The sequence below is a fragment of the Phyllobates terribilis genome, unplaced genomic scaffold (genome assembly GCF_046119375.1).
Source record: "Phyllobates terribilis strain yellow unplaced genomic scaffold, ASM4611937v1 Scaffold_268__1_contigs__length_2594270, whole genome shotgun sequence".
Taxonomy (NCBI): domain Eukaryota; kingdom Metazoa; phylum Chordata; class Amphibia; order Anura; family Dendrobatidae; genus Phyllobates; species Phyllobates terribilis.
The window spans coordinates 1,883,183-1,909,959 of NW_027363028.1; the positions used below are offsets into that span (position 1 = coordinate 1,883,183).

General features: G+C 48.6%; 1 protein-coding gene across 1 annotated transcript in view; it reads left to right on the top strand.

Annotated features, from left to right (window-relative positions):
- Window positions 1-720: 720 nt before the first annotated feature.
- Window positions 721-26,777, top strand: part of LOC141219397 (gastrula zinc finger protein XlCGF66.1-like) — a 49,325-nt gene continuing 23,268 nt past the window's right edge. The window contains exon 1 of the mRNA XM_073666114.1: window positions 721-788. The gene's annotated coding sequence lies outside the window, so the exon portion shown is untranslated. The remainder of the gene's footprint in view (window positions 789-26,777) is intronic.

Genomic DNA, 26,777 nt, shown 5'->3' on the forward strand with positions numbered 1-26,777 from the left:
GTACACCTCGTACACGCGGGGCTCCGCTCCGTACACCTCGTACACGCACGGCTCCTCAACCGTACACCTCGTACACGCACGGCTCCGCTCCGTACACCTCGTACACGCGCAGCTCCGCTCCGTACACCTCGTACACGCGTGGCTCCGCTCCGTACACCTCGTACACGCGCGGCTCCGCTCCGTACACCTCGTACACGCGCGGCTCCGCTCCGTACGCCTCGTACACGCGCGGCTCCGCTCCGTACGCCTCGTACACGCGCGGCTCCGCTCCGTACGCCTCGTACACGCGCGGCTCCGTACGCCTCGTACACGCGCGGCTCCGCTCCGTACGCCTCATACACGCGCGGCTCCGCTCCGTACACCTCGTACACGCGCGGCTCTGCTCCGTACACCTCGTACACACGGCTCTGCTCCGTACGCCTCGTACACGCGCGGCTCCGCTCCGTACGCCTCATACACGCGCGGCTCCGCTCCGTACACCTCGTACACGCGCGGCTCTGCTCCGTACACCTCGTACACACGGCTCTGCTCCGTACGCCTCGTACACACGCGGCTCTGCTCCGTACACCTCGTACACACACGGCTCTGCTACATCCACACTGTAAACCCCTCCTGACCCCACACATAAACTTCAGCTCATCCAGCACCATGACAACCAGCACAGCAGAGTCCTGCATCCACTGAGGCCCCTGATCATGTGACCCCTGACTCCTCCCCTCCTGTGACCTCATCACAGCTCCTGTGCGCACAGAGCAGCCATGTATGTGGTGGCGGCTCTGCAGGTGGAGGTATGTGGAGACCCCATTACTGGGTGCAGGGGGCATTAACCCCTTCAGCACGTAGGCTCTTTTGGGGTCTTGTGTTGCCCCTTTATAAGAATCATAAGGTTTTTGTCCTGATTCCTGTAATAGATACATACGACCCAACTATGGAGACAGGAAGGGAGGAAACGTATTGTTCTCATAGTACAGGACCCCTTTACTGCCCCCACAGTGTAATGCCCCCATTATACCCCTTATGCAGGATGTATGATGCCCCCACACAGTGTAATGCCCCCATTATGCCCCTTATGCAGGATGTATGATGCCCCCACACAGTGTAATGCCCCCATTATGCCCCTTATGTAGTATGTATGATGCCCCCACACAGTGTAATGCCCCCATTATGCCCCTTATGCAGGATGTATGATGCCCCCATTATGCCCCTTATACAGGATGTATGATGCCCCCACACAGTGTAATGCCCCCATTATGCCCCTTATGCAGGATGTATGATGCCCCCCACACAGTGTAATGCCCCCATTATGCCCCTTATGCAGGATGCATGATGCCCCCACACAGTGTAATGCCCCCATTATGCCCCTTATGCAGGATGTATGATGCCCCCACACAGTGTAATGCCCCCATTATGCCCCTTATGTAGTATGTATGATGCCCCCACACAGTGTAATGCCCCCATTATGCCCCTTATGCAGGATGCATGATGCCCCCACACAGTGTAATGCCCCTTATGCAGGATGTATGATGCCCCCACACAGTGTAATGCCCCCATTATGCCCCTTATGCAGGATGTATGATGCCCCCACACAGTGTAATGCCCCCATTATGCCCCTTATGTAGGATGTATGATGCCCCCCACACAGTGTAATGCCCCCATTATGCCCCTTATGCAGGATGCATGATGCCCCCACACAGTGTAATGCCCCCATTATGCCCCTTATGCAGGATGTATGATGCCCCCACACAGTGTAATGCCCCCATTATGCCCCTTATGCAGGATGTATGATGCCCCCATTATGCCCCTTATACAGGATGTATGATGCCCCCACACAGTGTAATGCCCCCATTATGCCCCTTATGCAGTATGTATGATGCCCCACAGTGTAATGCCCCCATTATGCCCCTTATGCAGGATGTATGATGCCCCCACACAGTGTAATGCCCCCATTATGCCCCTTATGGAGGATGTATGATGCCCCCACACAGTGTAATGCCCCCATTATGCCCCTTATGCAGTATGTATGATGCCACACACACACTGTAATGTCCCCATTATGCCCCTTATGCAGTATGTATGATGCCCCCACACAGTGTAATGCCCCCCCTTATGCAGGATGTATGATGCCCCCCACACAGTGTAATGCCCCCATTATACCCCTTATGCAGGATGTATGATGCCCCCCACACAGTGTAATGCCCCCATTATGCCCCTTATGCAGGATGTATGATGCCCCACAGTGTAATGCCCCCATTATGCCCCTTATGCAGGATGTATGATGCCCCCACACAGTGTTATGCCCCTTATGCAGGATGTATGATGCCCCCACACAGTGTAATGCCTCCATTATGGCCCTTATGCAGTATGTATGATGCCCCCACAGTGTAATGCCCCCATTATGCCCCTTATGCAGTATGTATGATGCCACACACACTGTAATGTCCCCATTATGCCCCTTATGCAGTATGTATGATGCCCCCACACAGTGTAATGCCCCCCTTATGCAGGATGTATGATGCCCCCCACACAGTGTAATGCCCCCATTATACCCCTTATGCAGGATGTATGATGCCCCCCACACAGTGTAATGCCCCCATTATGCCCCTTATGCAGGATGTATGATGCCCTACAGTGTAATGCCCCCATTATGCCCCTCATGCAGGATGTATGATGCCCCCACACAGTGTAATGCCCCCATTATGCCCCTTATGCAGGATGTATGATGCCCCCACACAGTGTAATGCCCCCATTATGCCCCTTATGCAGGATGTATGATGCCCCACACAGTGTAATGCCCCCATTATGCTCCTTATGCAGGATGTAAGATGCCCCCACACAGTGTAATGCCTCCATTATGGCCCTTATGCAGTATGTATGATGTCCCCACAGTGTAATGCCCCCATTATGCCCCTTATGCAGTATGTACGATGCCCCCACAGTGTAATGCCCCCATTATGCCCCTTATGCAGGATGTATGATGCCCCCACACAGTGTAATGCCCCCATTATGCCCCTTATGCAGGATGTATGATGCCCCACACAGTGTAATGCCCCCATTATGCCCCTTATGTAGTATGTATGATGCCCCCACACAGTGTAATGCCCCTTATGCAGGATGTATGATGCCCCCACACAGTGTAATGCCCCCATTATGCCCCTTATGCAGGATGTATGATGCCCCCACACAGTGTAATGCCCCCATTATGCCCCTTATGCAGGATGTATGATGCCCCACACAGTGTAATGCCCCCATTATGCCCCTTATGCAGTATGTATGGTGCCCCCATACAGTGTAATGCCCCCATTATGCCCCTTATGCAGTATGTATGATGCCCCCACACAGTATAATATTTCCACAGTACCGCCTGAGGTCCTGCAGTTGGAATAAGTCCTGAGATTTTACAGTTGAAATAATCCCTCTGGAGTTGGTTTTCCCTCTGCCTGCTCCCCTACATGTATACCCTCCGAGCATGTATACATGCATGTAGGGGAGCAGGTCTTACTAGATATCGTAAAAAACAAGGGGTAGGGTGGAGAAGTGCTGTGCTTGTGCGAATCTGTATATTGAATGGAGTACACGTACAGATGACAATTGTCTGCTCACCTTGATGGGTTGTGCAGACGGCACAACCCGGGTTTAGTAGCCACTGATGCTGATGTCGTTACCACCGCGCCCACTGTGTCTCCTCTGAAACCGCGGACTGAGCTCCCAATCAATTGGTTCCGGATGTAGATCACACGGGTGGTGACATAACAGGTCCTATTGCTGGAAGTGCATCCAGTTCCCTGCAGCTCCAAGCCACAACTCCCAACGGGAAAGGTGAGACAGTGTGCAAAGTGTTGCGGTCAATATGGGCGCCGGATACTGAATGGAGCACTTGGGACAGGTGACTAAAAGAAACAAACCTTTTTATTTGGATATTCTTATGCCCACAACGCGTTTCTGCAGCGATCCGCTGCCTTCATCAGGTGGAATTTCACCTGATGAAGGCAGCAGATCGCTGCAGAAACGCGTTGTGGGCATAAGAATATCCAAATAAAAAGGTTTGTCTTACTAGATATCGAGGCTTTGTACAGTAATATACTGCATGAGGATGATATCAGAGGAGCATGAGATTTACCAATTATCCTTATGGTAGCATGAGACGGACTCTACAACCCACAGAAGTTGATCAGAAGTTGATGCAGCTCATCCAGGATGGCACATCAATGCAAGCTGTGGCAAGAAGGTTGGCTGTGTACAGAGGCTGGAGGCGCTACCAGGAGACAGGCCAGTATACCAGGTGACGTGGAGGGGGCCGTATGAGGACAACAACCCAGCAGCAGGACCGCTACCTCTGCCTTTGTTCAAGGAAGAGCACTGCCAGAGCCCTGCAAAATGACCTCCAGCAGGCTACAAATGTGCATGTGTCTGCACAAACGGTTAGAAACCGACTCCATGAGGGTGGTATGAGGGCCCGACGTCCACAGGTGGGGGTTGTGCTCACAGGCAAAACACCGTGCAGGACGCTTGGCATTTGCCACAGAAAACCAGGATTGGCTAAGTCGCCACTGGCGCCCTGTGCTCTTCACAGATGAAAGCAGGTTCACACTGAGCACATGTGACAGACAAGTCTGGAGATGCCTTTGAGATATATATATATATATCACACACACACACACACACACACACACACACACACACACACACACACACACACACACACACACACACACACACACACACACACACACACACACACACACACACACACACACACACTGCTCCAGAAAAATAAAGGGATTCAGGTCTGGGGAACGGGCGGGCCAGTCCATAGCTTCAATGCCCTCATCTTGCAGGAACTGCTGACACACTCCAGCCACATGAGGTCTGGCATTGTCCTGCATTAGGAGGAACCCAGGGCCAACCGCACCAGCATATGGTCTCCCAAGGGGTCTGAGTATCTCATCTCGGTACCTAATGGCAGTCAGGCTATCTCTGGCGAGCACATGGAGGGCTGTGCGGCCCTCCAAAGAAATGCCACCCCACACCATTACTGACCCACTGCCAAATCGCTCTCCACGGCGTCTCCAGACTCTGTCATATGTGCTCAGTGTGAACCTGCTTTCATCTGTGAAGAGCACAGGGCGCCAGTGGCGACTTTGACAATCCTGGTGTTCTGTGGCAAAAGTAAAGCGTCCTGCACGGTGTTGGGCTGTGAGCACAACCCCCATCTGTGGATGTCGGGCCCTCATACCACCCTCATGGAGTCGGTTTCTAATCGTTTGTGCAGACACATGCACATTTGTGGCCTGCTGGAGGTCATTTTGCAGGGCTCTGGCAGTGCTCCTCCTGTTCCTCCTTGCACAAAGGAGGAGGTAACAGTCCTGCTGCTGGGTTGTTGCCCTCCTATGGCTCCCTCCACATCTCCTGGTATCTGCTCCATGCTCTGGACACTGTGCTGACAGACTCAGCTACACTTCTTGCCACAGTTCGCACTGATGTGCTATCCTGGATGAACTGCACTACCTGAGCAACTTCTGTGGGTTGTCCTGTAGACACCGCCTCCTGCTACTGTACCTCTAGGGGTGAGAGCAATGGAAAAATGAAAAAGTGACCAAAACAACAGCCAAAAGGATGAGAACAGAGAGATGGTCTGTGGTCACCACATGCAGAACCACTCCTTTATAGGGGGTATCTGGCTAATTGCCTATCATTTCTACCAGTTGTCTGTTCCATTTGCACAACAGCAGTAGAAATTGATTCACAATCAGTGTTGCTTCATAACTGGACAGGTAGATTTCACAGAAGTGTTATTGACTTGGAGTTACATTGTGTTGTTTAAGTGTTCCCTTTATTTTTTGAGCAGTGTGTGTGTATATATATATATAATATATTTCCATATTTTTATTGATCATATTAAAATTGTACATATACAGTACAGACCAAAAGTTTGGACACACCTTCTCATTTAAAGATTTTTCTGTATTTTCATGACTTTGAAAATTGTACATTCACACTGAAGGCATCAAAACTATGAATTAACACATGTGGAATTATATACTTAACAAAAAAGTGTGAAACAACTGAAAATATGTCTTATAGTCTAGGTTATTTAAAGTAGCCACCTTTTGCTTTGATGACTGCTTTGCACACTCTTGGCATTCTCTTGATGAGCTTCAAGAGGTAGTCACCGGAAATGGATTTCACTTCACAGGTGTGCCCTGTTAGGTTTAATAAGTGGGATTTCTTGCCTTATAAATGGGGTTGGGACCATCAGATGTGTTGTGCAGAAGTCAGGTGGATACACAGCTGATAGTCCTACTGAATAGACTGTTAGCTGCTTTTTTCTTGCCATAATACAAATTCTAAGTAAAGAAAAACGAGTGGCCATCATTACTTTAAGAAATGAAGGTCAGTCAGTCTGAAAAATTGGGCAAACTTTGAAAGTGTCCCCAAGTGCAGTTGCAAAAACCATCAAGCGCTACAAAGAAACTGGCTTAAATGAGGACCACCCCAGGAAAGGAAGACCAAGAGTCACCTCTGCTTCTGAGGATAAGTTTATCCTAGTCACCAGCCTCAGAAATCGCAGGTGAACTGCAGCTCAGATTAGAGACCAGGTCAATGCCACACAGAGTTCTAGCAGCAGACACATCTCTAGAACAATTGTTAAGAGGAGACTTTGTGCAGCAGGCCTTCATGGAATAATAGCTGCTAGGAAACCACTGCTAAGGACAGGCAACAAGCAGAAGAGACTTGTTTGGGCTAAAGAACACAAGGAATGGACATTAGACCAGTGGAAATCTGTGCTTTGGTCTGATGAGTCCAAATTTGAGATCTTTTGTTTCCAGCCACCGTGTCTTTGTGCGATGCAGAAAAGGTGAACGGATGGACTCTACATGCCTGGTTCCCACCGTGAAGCATGGAGGAGGAGGTGTGATGGTGTGGGGGTGCTTTGCTTGTGACACTGGGGATTTATTAAAAATTGAAGGCATACTGAACCAGCATGGCTGCCACAGCATCTTGCAGCGGCATGCTATTCCATCCGGTTTGCGTTTAGTTGAACCATTTATTTTTCAACAGGACAATGATCCCAAACACACCTCCAGGCTGTGTAAGGGTCATTTGACCAAGAAGGAGAGTGATGGGGTGCTACGCCAGATGACCTGGCCTCCGCAGTCACCAGACCTGAACCAAATCGAGATGGTTTGGGGTGAGCTGGACCGCAGAGTGAAGGCAAAAGGGCCAACAAGTGTTAAGCATCTCTGGGAACTCCTTCAAGATTGTTGGAAGACCTTTTCCGGTGACTACCTCTTGAAGCTCATCAAGAGAATGCCAAGAGTGTGCAAAGCAGTCATCAAATCAAAAGGTGGCTACTTTGAAGAACCTAGAATATAAGACATATTTTCAGTTGTTTCACACTGTTTTGTTAAGTATATAATTCCACATGTGTTAATTCATAGTTTTGATGCCTTCAGTGTGAATGTACAATTTTCATAGTCATGAAAATACAGAAAAATCTTTAAATGAGAAGGTGGGTCCAAACTTTTGGTCTGTACTGTATATCGTGCAAGACAAATTTGTTTTGCATCAGGCTGGAGATGACTACGGAATTGCACCCAATTCCTCAAATTATATACTATTATCTAAATGATCAAAGGTTCATTATTATGCCATCAAGTTTAGTTGATTTGATAATCAGAATTATACTATGTCAAATAATAAAGGAGATTATTTATGAAAAATTCTAAAGTGACTAGTGCATCAAATAGATAACAATTGATCATATATACTGTGTATAAAAATAATAAATAAACAAACGATACAACAAAGATACCACCTATAAAGTACTCTTGTGCCATATTTCGATATGAAATTCATATGACAAGATTGATAGATTATTAATTACCAGAGATGAGCGACTATTTTGATGTTCTAGTTCGGCAAATAAACCTGTAACATCAGAAAAATGTTCGGGCTCCCTATCACGGACACGAACATGGCCCGAATATCTTTGGTTTCCCGCGCTGTCATCTGCGTGACATCATGGGAATCAGGGCCTGTGATTGGCGGTAATATAGCTACCACCGGACACAGCACTGCAGGGACTATACTGACAGCTGTCACCGTGATCCCCGCAGGTTTGACAGTGACCTGCGATAATATAGCTACCGCCGGTCACAGCGCTGCAGGGACCATACTGACTGCTGTCTGCGTAATCCCCGCAACTGTGACAGTCACCCGGGGTAGAAAAGCTTACCGAGGGTGACAGGCGCCGGCTGATGGGGCTACTACCCTCATCATCCGGCGCCTCGTGGCATTGTAGACGAGCGCCGCTGATAGGAGAATTAACATCTCATCAGCGCGCTTGCGTGGTGAAAGTAAAAGTAAAATTAAAAAAAGTTAAAATATTTAAATAAAAATTATAAGCACATATACTCACCTATCACTTACCTGCACCTTGACCCTGATGTTCTCGTCCCCTGTAAAAAATAAAAAACACCATATACTCTCCTTTCAGCTAATCCTCGAAGCCCATCATCACCTGCAATAAAGGTAAAATAATAAACCAACCTCAATCTCACCTGTCTGCCACAGTCCATATAGCGAGGGTCCCATGACGATCTCAGTGATAGACCAGCCACATCCCGAGATATTTATACTCTCCAATCTGCGTTCTTTTTTAAAGCTACATGCAAATGTGCTCACCATCTTTTTATACAGATAATCACCAATAACATTTCATAAAAATATCACATGACCCGGAACAATTTACATACAGAATTATTAAAAAAAAATGTCACATGATCCGAGGCAATTTACATATATGATTATTTATACAAAAAACATACAACGTATATTAAAAAACTCTTTCAATACAATGTTTTTAGAACAGACTAAATTATCCTTTAATAATGGAACATTATTTCTCTTCGCATGTTTAGTCCATTTGGATGGCATGTATTTAGGTGGAACATCAAATATGTCTCCCGATCTAGTAGGCGTTTTTCAAATCACCTCCTCTGGGATTGGGAAAGATTTTTTCTCAGTACCATACATAAAGCTGAGAGATATCTTTGCTATGGATCTGAATAAAGTGTCTGGAAGCATAAGAAACATTTCTATTAGATTCATTGACATTGAATATATCAGCTACAGTTAGGTCCATATATATTTGGACAGAGACAACATTTTTCTAATTTTGGTTTTAGACATTACCACAATTAATTTTAAACAAAACAATTCAGATGCAGTTGAAGTTCAGACTTTCAGCTTTCATTTGAGGGTATCCACATTAAAATTGGATAAAGGGTTTAGGAGTTTCAGCTTCTTAACATGTGCCACCCTGTTTTTAAAGGGACCAAAAGTAATTGGACAATTGACTCCAAGGCTATTTCATGGACAGGTGTGGGCAATCCATTCGTTATGTCATTCTCAATTAAGCAGATAAAAGGCCTGGAGTTGATTTGAGGTGTGGTGCTTGCATTTAGAAGGTTTTGCTGTGAAGTAAACATGCGGTCAAAGGAGCTCTCCATGCAGGTGAAACAAGCCGTCCTTAAGCTGAAAAAACCTATTCGAGAAATTGCTACAATATTAGGAGTGGCAAAATCTACAGTTTGGTACATCCTAAGAAAGAAAGCACTGGTGAACTCATCAATGCAAAAAGACCTGGGCACCCACGGAAGACAACAGTGGTGGATGATCGCAGAATAATCTCCATGGTGAAGAGAAACTCCTTCACAACAGCCAACCAAGTGAACAACACTCCAGGAGGTAGGCGTATGAATATCCAAATCTACCGTAAAGAGAAGACTGCATGAAAGTAAATACAGAGGGTTCACTGCACGGTGCAAGCCACTCATAAGTATCAAGAATAAAAAGGCTAGATTGGACTTTGCTAAAAAAACATCTAAAAAAGCCAGCACAGTTCTGGAAGAACATTCTTTGGACAGATGAAACCAAGATCAACCTCTACCAGTATGATGGAAAGAGAAAAGTATGGCGAAGGCGTGGTACAGCTCATGATCCAAAGCATACCACATCATCTGTAAAACACAGCGGAGGCAGTGTGATGGCTTGGACATGCATGGCTGCCAATGTTTATTGATGATGTGACACAGGACAGAAGCAGCCGAATGAATTCTGATGTATTCAGAGCCATACTGTGTGCTCAGATCCAGCCAAATGCAGCCAAACTGATTGGTCGTCATTTCATACTACAGATGGACGATGACCCAAAACATAAAGCCAAAGCAACCCAGGAGTTTATTAAAGCAAAGAAGTGGAATATTCTTGAATGGCCAAGTCAGTCACCTGAGCTCAACCCAATTGAGCATGCATTTCACTTGTTAAAGACTAAACTTCAGACAGGCCCACAAACAAACAGCAACTGAAAACCACCGTAGTGAAGGCCTGGCAGAGTATCAAAAAGGAGGAAACACAGCGTCTAGTGATGTCCATGAGTTCAAGACTTCAGGCAGTCATTGCTAACAAAGGGTTTTCAACCAAGTACTAGAAATGAACATTTTATTTACAATTATTTCATCTGTCTCTTGTAGCTAGGACCCTTGAAGCTCTGTCCAGAGTCCAGGGTGGGTAACCTCTCCTAATTAGTTTATCCCACAAGTAGTGATTTCACTTTCTAGTTTGTCAGCTTTAGGCTGCAGTTACGCTTTATCCTGGTATACTCTCCCACTGGGATGGCTTTTATGGTGTGACACGGTTGACTGCTTGCAGCATGCAGTATCGTATTTCCTGACCGGGGTTTAGAAAATGTTGAAGTAGCTATACTGCCATTTCCCCCTTCCAGTCTGAGGTCCAAGAATGGAATTACAGTGGGTGAGTATTGTATGTGAATGACAAATTAAAATCATTAAGATACTGTACAAATTCCGGTATGGCAGATATATTGCCCCTCCATATGAAGATCAAATCATCATGTATCTGCCATACCAGAACAGACAATTCACATAAGGATTCGCAGAAGTATACCAACATTTATGCTCCCAGAAGGACATTATTAAGTTTGCGAGCGACGGGGAGTATTTAGCTCCCATGGAGACCCCCTTGCACTGAAGGAAAAAAACCTGCTTGTACATAAAAAAATTATTAGTTATTAAAAATTGCAATATACAGCAACGGGGATTGTAGAAATAACTACACAAAAGTAAATATAAATACAAGCAGGTGTAGTGCTATAGGAACATGGAGTCCTTTAAAAATCCTGCAGTTCTTTGAACTAATGGCTGCAACAAATTATCCTTCCAATCCCCTATTAATTCAGTAACTGAGTTTATACCCGATACTATGAGTCTCATCGGGGGAGGAATTATATTTTTATGTATTTTTGGCAGACCATATAAACCTGGCAACATTGGTTGCTCCACAATTAAATAATCTCTTTCTTTTTCAGTTATAACCTCTAGGGCAAAACCCTCTTGAATAATAGAATGGGTATCTATAACTAGCTTTGATAAGGGATTATTTAGGACTTTTTTATATGTTGTATTATCTGACAGCATTTGTAAATCATACATCTCTACTTCCATTAACCTCTTCCCAACCTCCCACTTGTAAGGCGGCGGTGTTCACACCGTGCAGTAACTGAGGCAGTGACCCAAGCAAGTCATAGAATGGTAGAGTTGGAAGGGACCTCCTCGGTCATCTGGTCCAACCCCCTGCTCAAAGCCGGATTCACTAAATCATCTCAGACAGATGTCTGTCCAGCCTCTGTTTGAAGACGTCCATTAAAGGGGATCTCACCACCTCTCGTGGCAGCCTGTTCCACTCATTGATCACCCTAACTGTCAAAAAGTTTTTTCTAATATCTAATCTGTGTCTCCTCCCGTTCAGTTTCATCCCATTGCTTCTAGTCTTTCCTTGTGCAAATGAGAATAAAGAGGATCCTTCTACAATGTGACAGCCCTTGACATATTTGTAGACCGCTATTAAGTCTCCTCTCTGTCTTCTTTTTTGCAAGCTAAACATTCCCAAATCCTGCAACCGTTCCTCATAGGACATGGTTTGCAGTCCGGTCACCATTCTGGTTGCTCTTCTCTGAACTTGCTCCAGTTTGTCAATGTCTTTTTTAAAATGTGGTGCCCAAAACTGGACACAGTATTCCAGATGACTTCACGTGATCTAGACTGTATGCTTCTGTTAATACATCCCAGAATTGTATTTGCCTTTTTTGCTGCTGCATCATACTGTTGACTCTTGTTCAGTAGTGTTGAGCGAACATGCTCGACACTGCTCGGTACTCGCCCGAGCATCACGCTACTCGGGATGTTCGGCGAGCACCGAGCATTTCCGGGTTACTCGTGCGGGAGCTCGGGTCTCCTCCCTGCATGTTTGGCGCTCTTTACAGAGCCAATGAGCATGCAGGGATTGCCAGCCAGTCACTGTAATGCCGCAGCCATGTTGGTTGTGGGCATTACATTGATTTGCTGGCCGCACAGCATCACCTCGAGTATTTAAAACCGGGCGCCGCCATCTTGGACACAGACGCCCGGGATTAGCTAGTGTAGGGAAAGTGCTGCTGAGCTAGGGAGAGATTTATACTGCAAAATAGGTAGTGTAGGGTCTCTAAAGGCTGCCAGATCAAACAAACAGACCTTCTCAGGACTAATATCCATCCCAGATATCAGGCAGGCAGGCTGTATAGGAGATGCAGTGGTTATACCAGCAAGCGCTGCATTACAGTCCTGTGTGCTCCTGTTGCTGAAATTTCTGGACTTAGGGCCAGGAAAAATCCTTTTTTTTTTTTTTCATCTAAATCCTCTTTTTTTTTTCCCTCCTTCACACTGTACAAATACCCGTCTTATTAACCTTTTGGTGCCCCCCCCCCATCCAAAAAAAAAAAGCGTGTCTGTGAGAGTTCAGACACAAATATATCTGTTGAAAATAGTCTGGTGTAGGCCAGAGAAACAGGAGTGTGGTTTTGCAGTTCCACGGTTCAAACCTCTGTATTATCCACTTTTGGGCCATTTTTACCCCCCAAAAAAACAGTTTGAGTGTGTCGCTCACTGTTCAGCCGCAAATATCTATATTTAAAAAAGTCTGGTATACACCAGTAAATTATAACTGTGGTTTTGCTGTTCCACGGTAAAAAATCTCTGTATTATCCTGCTTTTGGCATTTTTTGCTGTAAAGAAAAACAGTAATAGTGTCTCCTGATTGTTCAGACACAAATATATCTGTTGAAAATAGTCTGTTGTACACCAGTAAATTATAACTGTGGTTTTGCCGTTCCACGATAAAAAATCTCTATTATTCAGCTTTTGGTATTTTTTGACGTAAAGAAAAACAATAATAGTTCCTCCCTGATTGTTCAGATTGTTTAAAAGAGTCGGGTGTAGGCCAGAGAAATAGAACTGTGGTTTTCCTCTTCCACGGTTGTAATCTACTTTTTATTACACTTTTTCCATTGATAGTGCGAGTGTAAGCTATTTTACTTGATTTACAATGGGCAAGGTGCGTGCCAAGGCATGTGGAACTGGACGTTCTGGTGATGGTGCGTGCAGAGGACGGGGCAGTGGCCAAGGTGAAAATGTGCCACAACCAACAGCCACATCTTCTCACATCTTCTCACTCCCAGTTCTTGACCGAATTACTAGGGAAGCACAGAACAACACCAGTATTGCGACCTGATCAGTGTGAACAGGTTATTAATTGGATAGCAGATAATACTTCCAGTTACCTGGCCACCACCAGCTCCGGTTTGTCTTCCACACGGTCAAATGTTAGTAGCCGTGAGTCTCGACCGCAAATGTGGCACCCCAGGGGTCTGGTTTCCCACAGTAATGTAATGTTGTGTCTGAGAGCAGGTGGGAGGTCCCTTGGTCAGGAATCCTATGCATGCCACACCTCCTGCCCAGTCCTGGGAGGGGAAGAACTTCCCCTGTATAAACCCGGGGCTGAGGCAGGGTTAGAGGTAGAGAAGAGAAGCAGCATAGGAAGAAACAGCAGAAGCTCAGTGGGAGCAATACTACTACGAGTCAGGGGCTGGCAGCTGCAGAGCTCGCCCTGACTGAGAAGCTTTCTTACCGGACCCGGCGTCCGAGGCTGTGGGGACTAACTCTTACCCAGCAGCAGAAGCCGACCGGCAGGGGATTTCAGGTCCTCAGGCCCAGAAACCCGAAGGCACGGTCACACGCGTGGGACCAGCACCGCCATCGTGGAGCGGAAGCCATAGAAGGCCCCGAGTCACTGGCCATACGGGTGAGCACCACACGGTACACTCAGGGACGTGGGCTACTTATATCCGCTTCTAGCAAGGTAGCCAGAAGAGTACAGTCAGTTTGGGAGGCCTACAACTCCGCCTGGCCAGGGGAGATCCCATCTGCTCAAGGACTGACCAGGCCCCGTTCGCTAGCAAGTACTCCGGGAGGGTCTATCGTTGTTACCAGTAAAGACCCTGAATTACACCGCACCGTCTCTGAGTGGTTCCTGCTACCCCCATCTTCCATGTCGGCTGCCCTGAGGCCATACCCCTCCCGTTGGGGGTTATACTATCACGCTGCACAATTCTACACCGGCCTCAGCGGTCTGCCCTGCAGCGGCAGCTCCATAGCTGCAAATCAACGGGTGGCGTAGTCGACACTCAAATAACATCTATCAAGACTGCCACACACTGAGTTTGACTCCCTGGGCACGGACCGGGTCCCCGCCACTCGGAGACTACAACCCTCATCTGATCCGGTTCCGGGTAAGCCCCGTGCGCGAGACGCTGCGCGACACAGCAGGCCCAGGGGCGCGTCACATACTCCTCCTCACCCTGATGCTCCTTCCTCCCACTATGCCAAGTGTCGTCAGACAGCAACTGATCCCACATTTGGACACTCTGAAGATCTGTTCACTGGTCCATTTCCAGATTTGTGCCCCTCGCCTGCTCCGCTTGAAGTGGTGGAAGAGGAGATCCCATGTAGCGATGCCCAAATATTTGAACAGCCACGGCCACAGGAAGTCGACGCTGGCAATTTGTCACAAGAGGTGGACGATGACGAGACACAATTGCCAGGAAGTGAGGAGGAGGATCGTGGTGTGCAAGTGGAAGAGGAGGTGGTGTTGGAAGATCTAGTAACTGACCCTGCGTGGCAGGAGGACATGCAGAGCGAGGCCAGCAGCACACAGGGTGAGGGAGGCAGAGTACCCCAACAGGCAGGAAGAAGCAGTATGGTAGCCGCACACAGAAGGCAGGTAACAGTTCCTCGTAACACCAACACGAGGGACGTTGCCAGTACAACCGGTAGGTCTTCCAGAGTCTGGAATTGTTTTAAAGACTGCTGATAACCCCAAAAAGGCCATTTGTACCACCTGCCATGCCAGCATCAGCAGGGGTGACAAAACTACCAGCCTGACCACCACCAGCATGATCAGGCACATGGCAACAAAGCACTCGACTTTGTGGGGTGAACCCCAGGGTCCACGACCAGTGTCAGCGGGTGTCACCACTGCTTCTTCCGCTGTTGTGCGAGCAATAGAATCCCCTGTTGTGTGTGCAAGGCAATCCCCTGTCCATACTGCATGCAAAGATGCCCCCTCCTTTCAGTCTTCACTTGTTATGGCAGTTTCTCAAGAAATAGCATCAACGTCCACGTCCAACCGCAGCGTTCAATTGTCCATATCCCAGACCTTTGAACGAAAGCTTAAATTCGCAGCTAACGCCCCACAGGCCACAGTCCTAAATTCGCACATTTCACGACTGCTTGCATTGGAAATGCTGCCTTTTAGGCTGGTTGAGACGGAATCCTTCCCCAACCTTATGGCGGTGGCCGTCCCTCGGTACTCGGTCCCCAGCCGACACTATTTTGCCTGGTGTGCCATCCCCGCACTACACAAGTACGTGTCCCAAAACATCTGCCGTGCCCTCAACAGCACAGTTACTGGGAGAGTCCACCTGACAACGGACACGTGGACAAGTGCTTGTGGCCAGGGATGGTACATCTCCCTGACGGCACACTGGGTAAACATAATGGAAGCCGGGACCCAGTCGGACCTTGGGGCAGAACACATCCTCCCCACACCGAGGATTGCGGGCCCTATGTCAGTCAGAGTTGCCCCCACAGTGTACAGCTCCTGCCATCATCCTCCTCCTCCTCCTCATGTTCAGCCTCCATCTCGGCTATCACCACATCAGTTACAAGCTGGAAACACTGCCTCCGCCAAGCGGCAACAGGCTGTGCTGAAAGTCATAAGCTTAGGTGAGAAACCTCACACTGCTTGTGAGTTGTGGACAGCTGTGAAAGAGCAGGCAGATCTGTGGATGTGACCGCTGAACCTACATCCAGGCATGGTTTTGTGTAACAATGGCCGTAACCTGGTGGCGGCTCTGAGGCGAGGCGAGATCACACATGTACCATGCCTGGCTCATGTGCTTAACCTCGTGGTTCAGCGGTTTCTTAAATCGTACCCAGAGTTGCCAGATCTGCTCGTCAAGGTACGCCGCCTGTCAGCTCATTTTCGCAAGTCGGCTACAGCTTCCGCCGCCCTTGATCTGTTGCAGCAGCGTTTGCAGCTTCTGTCACACCGACTGGTGAGTGGTGTCCCCACACATTGGAACTCTACCCTCCACATGTTGCAAAGGATTTGTGAGCAGAAGAGAGCAGTTGTGGAGTACCAGCTGCAACAAGGCCGTCGATCTTCAGGTCAGACTCCACACATAAGACCTCAGGAGTGGACCTGGATGTCTGACATATGTACCATCCTGACAAACTTTGAGGAGGCCACCAAGATGGTGAGTGGCGATGACGCCATCATTAGCGTCAGCATCCCACTGGTCTGTCTTTTGCAACGCTCTCTGCAGAGAATTAAAGAGGAGGCATTGCAGCCAGAGTATGATGAGATGGATCAAGAAGCCGTAGCGGGCTTTTACACACAGCCCAGCCTCATCTCATCCCAACATGCATTGGGGGACAATGAGGGAGAGGAGGAGGAAGAACAGGAGCTGGTATCATGCGCTGTAGACTGTAGTACCTGTACAACTGTCATACCGTCAGTTCAGCGTGGGTGGCCTGAGGACAGGGGGGAGGAGGAGGAGGAGGAGGAGAGCATGGTCAGTCGTCATCTTGGTGAGGACACGGAAGTCTTGCCCGTTACCAGTCTGGCACGCATGGCTGACTTTATGTTACGCTGCCTTAACCGTGACCTTCGACTTGTCAAAATGTTGGGTGATAGTCATTACTGGTTGGTGACACTTTTAGACCCCCGCTACAAGGAGAACTTTCACTCTCTTATTCCTGAGGTGGAGAGGTCTACAAAAATGGGGCAGTACCAGAAGGCCCTTGCTGCAGAACTGTTAAAAAAAATTCCCATCTGAACACGCTAGCGGCAGAGATCACAGTTCTTTGCCCAACCAAGGCATACATGCGAGAGGGACGCAACTCAAATCCAGCAGAGGCAGGGGAACACTGTCAACTTCCTCTTTCTTCCTTCCGGATAGACCCTGAGGCGCAGGGTACTCTCACAAGGAGTGGAAAGTTTCAAAAGATGGTGAGGGAGTACCTTGCCGACCGTACCAGCATCCTCCGTGATTCCTCTGTGCCTTTTAATTATTGGGTATCCAAGCTGCACACTTGGAATGAATTCGCTCTGTACGCCTTGGAGGTCCTGGCCTGCCCTGCCGCTAGCGTGTTATCGGAGCATGTTTTTAGTGCCGCTGGGGAATTATAACTGATAAGCGCACTCGCCTGTCAACTGACAATGCTGACAAGCTGACCCTTATCAAAATGAACAAGGGCTGGATTGGGCCAGACTTCTCATCACCACCAAATGACAGCACAGTAACATAAAGTCAAATCCACTGTGTTATTTCGGGAGGTGTATTCACATGCTCCACTTCACACCCACACATGGGTATACGCGTCCTCATTTCGGCTGTTTTATGTTCTTCTCCTTATCATCAGCCTCCGCCACCACTATACCACCAGGGTGACCGTGTTGTCATTATTGAAAGTTCCTCCGTCCTTATTTTTGTCAGCTTTTGCTTGGAAGGCATAAGCAAATACTGTGGAAGACCCACTCCCCAATAATGGGAATAATATTTTTAAGATGCTGTACTGTATGGCTCTTGCAAGGGGCAATAAAACCGTCTTGTTAAGCTACTGCGACCTCCACCACTCTTCCATGGGGCATTGATAATGTGTTTTTATTCCACTGCGACCTCCACCACTCTTCCAAGGGGCATTGATATTGTCTTTTTATTCCACTGCGACCTCCACCACTCTTCCAAGGGGCATTAAAACTGTCTTGTTAAACCACTCTGAACTCCACCACTTTTCCAAGGGGCATTAAAACAGTCTTGTTAAGCTACTGCGACCTCCACCACTCTTCCTTGGGGCATTAAAACCGTCTTGTTAAGCTACTGTGACCTCCACGTCTCTTCCACGGGGCATTGATATTGTGTTTTTATTCCACTGCGACCACCACTTTTCCAAGTGGCATTAAAACCGTCTTGTTAAGCTACTGTGACCTCCACGTCTCTTCCACGGGGCATTGATATTGTCTTTTTATTCCACTGTAACCTCCACCACTCTTTCAAGGGGCATTAAAACCGTCTTGTTAAGCTACTGTGACCTCCACGTCTCTTCCAAGGGACATAGAAATGTTGTTTTTAATTAACTCTAACCTCCACGACTCTTCGAACGGGCATTGCATTTCCTCATAATTTTTGGCAGCTTTTGCTTGGAAGGCATAAGCAAAGACTATGGGAGACCCACTCCCCAACAATGGGACTGTTTGTAATATACTGTACTGTATGGCTCTTGTAAGGGGCATTAAAACTGTCTTGTTAAGCTACTGTGACCTCCACCACTTTTCCAAGGGGCATTAAAACCATCTTGTTAAGCTACTGTGACCTCCACGTCTCTTCAAAGGGGCATTAAAAGTGTTTTGTTAAACCACTCTGAACTCCACAGCTCTTCCAAGGGGCATTGAAATGTTGTTTTTAATTACCTCCAACCTCCACGACTCTTCCAACGTGCATTGCATTTCCTCCTAATTTTAGTCAGCTTTTGCTTTTCAATGCAAAGGCAAAAACTAAGGGAGACCCACTCCCCAATAATGGGTAGAAGGTTTTTAGTACGCTGTAATCCACGTCTGTTTCAAGGGACATTGCAGTTCCTCATAATTTTTGGAAAGCCTTCCATGCACTGCTTAGGCCAACAGTGTACAGGAGACCCAGTTGCTATAAATGGCAAAAATGGTTTAGTTAAGGCCCTCTAACCTCCAAGTCACTTCCAAGGGGCATTGGAGTGCCTCGAAATTTTTGGTAGGCATTGCACTCAGTGTATGACCTATAACTGTGTAGCCGAACCGCTCATTTTGTTACAGAAACATATCCTACAAGACATGTGTGGTTGACTGGCCTGATTTTGATGTGAATGGTCCCTGTTCCTCCTGCTCTTTCTCCTTTGCCACCACCTCATCCATCATTTATCACCTGAAGCTTTGTTTTAACGGGAGTCCTAGAACTGGGATAGTAGCAGGAAAACATCCAGCAATCCTCGGAGGAGGTAAGATATGGTCCAAAACGCTGACCACCTCAGGCCTAGCCGCTGCTACATACATGCACTTGCATTCCAAGAAAACAAAGCAGATGCTAACTTCTATCATCATCATGCTCCTCACCTTGGCACTCTCAACTCCCCTGATGGAGAAGCCAGGGCCCACTGGAGGAGTCGGGTTCTCTGGTGGGCTCATCCAATGCTGCCCTAAAGCATGCCAGTCTAAGAAAAGTGTGTGGGTCGGTAACAGGAGAAATAGGGGCGACTGGGGACCGTTTATGGACACCCGGCCGCCCCCATGCGGCTGGGGACCGTGTGTGGACACCCGGCCGTGGGGCGGTTGGGGACTGAGGGTGGACACCCGGCCGCCCCCTGGCTGCTGGGGACCGAGCGTGGACACCCGGCCGCCGGGCTGCTGGGGACTGAGTACGGATAAAACGGCCGCCGATGCAGCCATGACATGGTGGCCAGCGTCTGCCTCCACATGCCTAAAAGGCCCAATTTCAAGTGCAAGCAAGCTAGCAGTATGGTATTGCAGCCTGCGGGTGGGTGGGTGGTTGGCTGCATATTTGCGCTTGCATTGCAAGGAATGGGGGAGGTACAATTGAACACTGCCCTGGGACAAGGACTTGCACGGGGATAGTTGCAAGTCTGCATCTACTGAAGCGGCAAGGATCTCTTCTGATGGGCACACTTTTAGGCAGTTACCTGGGTGTCAGAGATGCTTCCAGGGGTCTTCCCCATGCTGTTCCCATGTCTTTTCAGCACTGTATGCATGTGTCACACAGCACATGGCCAGATAAGGTTGTAAAATGTTAAAATTACATTTCCCAGTGAATGCATTTGTCATGGTTGAAAGCAATACAAAAGTGCAAAAACGCATGAAAAATGCTACTTGTGAACATAGCCCAAGATGTGGAGCAGTATTTTTGTTTTTGGTTATTTATTTTACCTTATACACAAGTCTTTACCCTGGAAAGGAAATTCCTTAACATATTTCACAGGAAAACCGTTTGTTTCGTTTTTGAACGTTTATTGTGAGCCCGTAAAAGTGGCTTAATACCTCTGACCACGTTGTTGACAGCAGTGACCTGGGGGTCAGAAATGCTTCCAGGGGCGGTCCCCATGCTGCCCCCATGTCTTTTGAGCACTGTCACTATCATTTTGGTCAATTTTTAGGCTTTCTACAGACTGCCGGCGGTGCCGCCGCAAAAATGCCCGGGTCTCCCATAGACTAACATTGGGCTCGTTGCTCGGGTCGAGCACCTGAGTATCACGGTGAGCTCGCCCCGAGCTTCGAGCACCCGACCATTTTAGTGCTCGCTCAACACTAATGTTCAGTCTATGATCTATTAGTATACTTAAGTCTTTTTCACTATTATATACTTAAGTCTTTTTCACATGTACAAGTCCAACATAAGCAGCTTTTATTCAGCACTAACGAGTAAAACAGAAAGTCCTCTGGTTTGCAGCCTTGTTAACATAAGTCCATAACAACAGTTGCCATGGGCAACCTCCCCGCTGGGCTGCTCAGAGCCTGACTGGTGCAGAACCTTCCCAGGCGTAGGTTCTGCTACACACAGGCCCGCCAAGCTTTCCTGCTATGTCCCAACACTGAACAACACTAATCCTTAATGCAGGGTTTTTAAAGGACCTGTGGCAAGAGCCACTGGAAAATCCGGGTTGGATGGAGGAATCCGCCCCACTGCCTTCCTGTAGCCTCCTCCAAGAAATGAAGGCCCTGCCGGGTTTTACTAATCTGCCTTAGCCAGATAGCCTGACCAGGTCAATGCTCACCTTCATTCCTGCATTGCAGCCGCAGGTGTGACTGCAATGCACTTCAATGGGTTTAATAGGTCTCTGTACACATTCTGGGGAATATATACCGTCCCTTGTATACGATCCCCGTCACTGCCTCACATATCTGCAACCCCCCATTCAAACTTGATGGGTTGAACATTTATCACCATACAGGGTGCCCGGGACAGGGCATCCGCATTTGCCTGTGACTTCCCAGGCGATGTTCTGCAGAGAAACTGAAATTTTGCAGTGACAGTAACCACCTGGTGACTCGCGCATTCCTCTCCCTGACGTTACTCATCCATGTCAAGGGTGAGTGGTCCGTCACCAAGCGGAACTGACTCCCGAGTAAATAATAACGTATCGATTCCAAGGCCCACTTGTTAGCCAAACACTCCTTCTCTACCCCTATAGTTTTTCTCTGCCGGGATAAGCTTTCTACTCAAGTAGATGACCGAGTGCTCTTCACCATTCACTTTTTGTGACAATACTGCCCTGAAGCCTACCTCCGAGGCGTCTGTCTGTACAATGAAGGTTTCCTTGAAGTTGGGGCTGATGAGGACTGTCTGTCCACACAGGGCCAATTTCATGGACTGAAAGGCTTCTTCTGCCTGAGGGTTCCACCGAACCATTACTGATTTTTTTTTCCTTTCAAGAGATCGGTCAGGGCTGCCGTTCTCCCAGCAAAATTAATAACCAAGGATGCCGAGGAACGCCCTCATCTGTTTTGTACTTGAGGGTTTAGGCCAGTTTTTAATGGCCTCAACTTTATTGATTTGGTGCTTGATAACTCCTCGGCCAATCACATACCCCAAATATCGGGCTTCCTCTAGCCCTAGCCCACATTTTTGGGGGTTTACCATTAACCCCGTGGCTCTGAGAGAATCCAGCACCGCTTGTACCTGGGATAGGTGTGTATGCCAGTCGGTGTTAAAGATGATAATATCATTGGGACCCCATGTAACCCAAAAGGTAAGACCACATAGTAATATAGACCCTCCAGAGTTATGAAGACGGTCTTTTCCTTTGCCGATTCCATGAGAGGTACCTGCCAGTAACCCTTGGTGAGATCGAGCGTGGTAAAGTACTGGGCCTGCCCCAGTCTCTCAATCAGCTCATCCACCCTTGGCATTGGATAGAGGTCAAACTTCGACACTTCATTTAATTTCTGGAAATCGTTACAGAAGCGTAACGATCCGTCTAGTTTCGGAATCAGTATGATGGGGCTAGCCCACTCACTCCGTGATTCCTCAATGACGCCTAACTGGAGCATTTGTTTTACCTCAGCCGTGATGGCTTGCCGCCGGGCTTCAGGTACCCGGTACGGTCTCATTCGTACCCTTGCCCCAGATTCAGTGACAATGTCATGTTGGAGAACCATAGTCTTACCTGGTATCGCTGAGAACATGTCGGTATTCTGCTGCACAAGCAAGCGAGCCTCCTGTCGCTGCTGTTTAGTGAGCGCATCACTTATCCTGACCTCTCCCCTGGACGCATCCCTGGCTGAAGGTAGAGAAGTCTCTGGCAATATGCCCGGAGTGACGTCTGTAACTAAACACTCTCGATCTTTCCAAGGTTTTAGCACGTTTACATGATAAAGCTGCTCAGGGGTCCTCCTTCAGGGCTGATACACCCGGTAATTTGCCTCTCCCACCTTTTCTCGAACTTCATATGGCCCTTTCCACTTGGCCATGAGCTTACTCTCGGCTGTGGGTACCAGTACAAACAACAGATCGCCCTTGTTAAAAGACCTGACCGTGGCTCTTTTATTATATGTGCTCCTCTGGGCTGCCTGGGCATCTAAGATGTTCTCTCACGATGGGCGTGACCGTCACGATCCGGTCCTGCATACTAGCCACGTGTTCAATTACACTCCTATGTGGAGTCAGCTCTTATTCCCACGTCTCTTTGGCTTCGTCCAACAGACCCCTAAGGTGTCTGCCGTACAATAACTCAAAGGGAGAGAACCCTGTGGAAGCCTGGGGTACCTCACGGACTGTGAACATCAAATAGTGTAACAACATGTCCCAATCCCTTCCGTCCTTAGAAACCATCTTTTTTAACATGGACTTGAGGGTTTTATTGAACCGTTCTACTAACCAGTCGGTCTGAGGGTGGTACACCAAGGTGCGCAATTGTTTTATTCTCCGCAGTTTGCACAGTTCCCTCGTCACCTTGGACATAAAAGGGGTCCCTTGATCCGTCAGGATCTCCTTAGGTAGCCCAAGGCGACAGAACATGGCAAACAGCTCCTGTGCAATCAGTTTCGCCGAGGTGTGGCGTAGCGGTATAGCCTCCGGGTACCGGGTGGCATAGTCGACGACCACAAGTATATGTTGGTGGCCACGAGCGGATTTTACAATGGGCCCTACCAAGTCCATTGCAATCCGTTCAAAACGTAGCTCTATCACTGGCAGAGGTACCAACGGGCTACGGAAGCTTGCGGTGGGGGTGGTCAGCTGACATTCGGGGTAGGATTCGCAGTACTTTTGGACCTCCGCGTAAATCCCCGGCCGAAAGAACCGCTGCAAGATACGCTCTTGCGTCTTTTTAACCCCTAAGTGTCCACCCAGCAGGTGTGTGTGTGCCATCTCCAGAACCTCCCGACTGTACGACTGAGGTACCACTAACTGTTCCACGACCTTGTCCTTGATTTTGTCTACCCTATAGAGCAACTCATTGTTGATCACCACAGTATCTGCACCGGGCTGTTGAGCTATGCCATTTACCTCTAACACCCTTTCCCGCGCCCGAGTCAGGGTGGGATCCTGTAGCTGAGCTGTCCCAAATGTGCCCCGGGACACTTCCAGCTCGGGGATCGATGGGGTCTCCTCGACCTTTCCTGCCAGCACCTCTAAGGAAAACCTATCGGGGTCACACTCTGCCCCTAGGTTAGACACCCCTACGGCAGGTACCCCTGACTTGGGTTATTTGGGTACAGCTCCTGTAATAACTTTTACCGGGGGAGAGTGGATTTTGTCCAGAACAGGGGCAAGTCTCTTCTCAACACAGCCCCATAGGGAAGAGTTTTTACCACCCCCACCACATGGTTTATGTCTCCACATGGCGTGGACAAAACTACCTCCGCGGTTGGGTACTCTCAGAGGTCCCCATGGATACACACAACCCCGACTGTCTGTCCACTGGGGTTGTCTCCTGCCACCAGCGAACCATGTACCAAAGTCACTAGGCTTCCCGAATCTAGGAGGGCCTCCGTGGGGTACCCATTAACCAGTACTTGGCACAGTTGGGGGTCGGCGCTCGCATTGTAGACGGTCTGGGCATACATTGAGACCCGGCGGTTATACCCGCAGTCCATGGGCTCTGTAGTCAGGGGGCAGTTCTTGTGACAGTTTGGGAGGGAACCAGTCTCCCGCCACTCTCACTCAGTGGTACCCCTTCAGCACGGGTACGGTGCTGACTGTCTTTTTAGAAGAGGGACGCGACCCCTTTCCTGGTTCCTGGGGTTAGCAGAGATCGGTGTGACAGCCGTGAGGGGGCAGAGTCCCGGATAAAGTCCTGAGTGGTCGAGTAGCGCTCGATGAGGCTGACCACCTGGTCGAGTGTGCCGGGGTCCCCGTGCCGCACCCATTGTTGGATAGCGACCAGCAGAGTCCTCACCAGCCGGTCAGCTACCACCCTCTCCACCAGCTGGGCGGGAGCCAAAGTCTCAGGCTGGAGCCACCTCTTTACCAACTGCAGAAGGTCATAAGCCTGAGACCGGGTGGGAAAATACGCGCTGAGCCCTCACGTATGTATTGACCCCCAGTTGGGCAAGAATCTCACCTTTGAGCCTCTGGTAGTCCTGGGCGTCCACCCGACTGAGGTCGAAGTAGGCCTTCTGGGTGTCGCTGACCAAAAACGGAGCCACCACTTCCGCCCACTGGCCGGCTGGTAGGTTTTCCCACTCTGCTGTACGTTCGTAGATGGACAGGAAGACTTCCATATCATCCTGCGGTCCCATCTTCCTTTATGCTGAGCGAACCTTGTCCCAGGCCTCTCGACGTTCCGGGGCTGGTGCCGTCGGCGTCTCCCGCAGGGCTGTGAGCTGCTGCACGATCAGCTCATTGGTGTGCTACTGCTTAAACTGCTCCTGCTGCTGCCGCTGTGTGAGTACCAATTGCCTTAACAGCTCCTCCATTTTGTCCATGGGGTTGGGCTCAAAGGTGGCCGGCCGAATCATGGGCATGCAGCTGCCGGTGGGGTATGCCTCAGTCACAATGCCCACATTCTCCACTAAGCTGTAAGTTGGCGATGTTCACACCGTGCAGTAACTGAGGTAGTGACCCAAGCAAGTCCAACATAAGCAGCTTTTATTCAGCAATCATGGGTAAAACAGAAAGTCCTCCGGTTCGCAGCCAGGCTAACACAAGTTCATAACAACGGTTGCTGTGGGCAACGGCCGCGCCAGGCCGCTCAGAGCCTGACTGGTGCAGAGCCGTCCCAGGCTTAGGTTCAGCTACACACAGGCCCGCCAAGCTTTCCTGCTATGTTCCAAGCAGGTCCCAACACTGAACAACACAAATCCTTAATGCAGGTTTTTTAAAGGACCTTTGGCAAGAGCCACTGGGAAACCTGGGTTGGAGGGAGGAAGCTGTCCCACTGCCTTCCTGTAGCCTCCTCCAAGAAATGAAGGCCCTACCGGGTTTTACTAATCTGCCTTAGCCAGATAGCCTGACCAGGTCAATGCTCCCCTTCATTCCTGCATTGCAGCCACAGGTGTGTCTGTGACTGCAATGCACTTCAATGGGTTTAATAGGTCTCTGTACACATTCTGGGGGATATATACCGTCCCTTGTATACGATCCCCGTCACTGCCTCACACACTGTACATAAACGTCGGTGCTGGCTGGGCTCTGTGCAGCGCCCACGTTTATGAACAGTCGGCGGCCTCGCAGCGCTCCGGAACCCCAGGGTCCTGCAAGCGCTGCGGTTGTGGTGCAGAGCAACAGCTCTGACAGGTAACATCATCGGGACCTGATTGGATCAGGTCCCAGTGATGCTAACCCTTTGCTATCTTCTAGATTCCGCAATCCATAGCGATCGCTGCATTTAGGAGATAGTGAGGTCGTCCAGTCACCTTTCCGACGGCCCCTGTGATAGGACCTGGCGTTGTCATGGCAGCAGGAGGTAATATGGTGACTTCCTGGTCTGCCATGCATGGTGTCCTTCTAAAATCAGCCAGCAGCTGAGTATAGCAGGAGATCTGACAGTGTAAAACTGTCTGCTCTCATGCAATGCAATACATGTCTATTGCATTGCATAAGACCAGTGATCAGAAAAATAAAAATTGAAGTTCCATACAGGGACTAAGTAAAAATGTAAAAAAAAAAAAAAAAAGTATAAAAATGTTTTCAAACTGTTAAAAAAAAAAATCACAAAATAAAATTAAATAAATACGGTAAATAAACCAATACATCAATATATTTATGCAAAAACAAAAAAAGTACATATATTTGGATATTTGGTATCGCCGCATCCGGAACAACCCTATAAAAC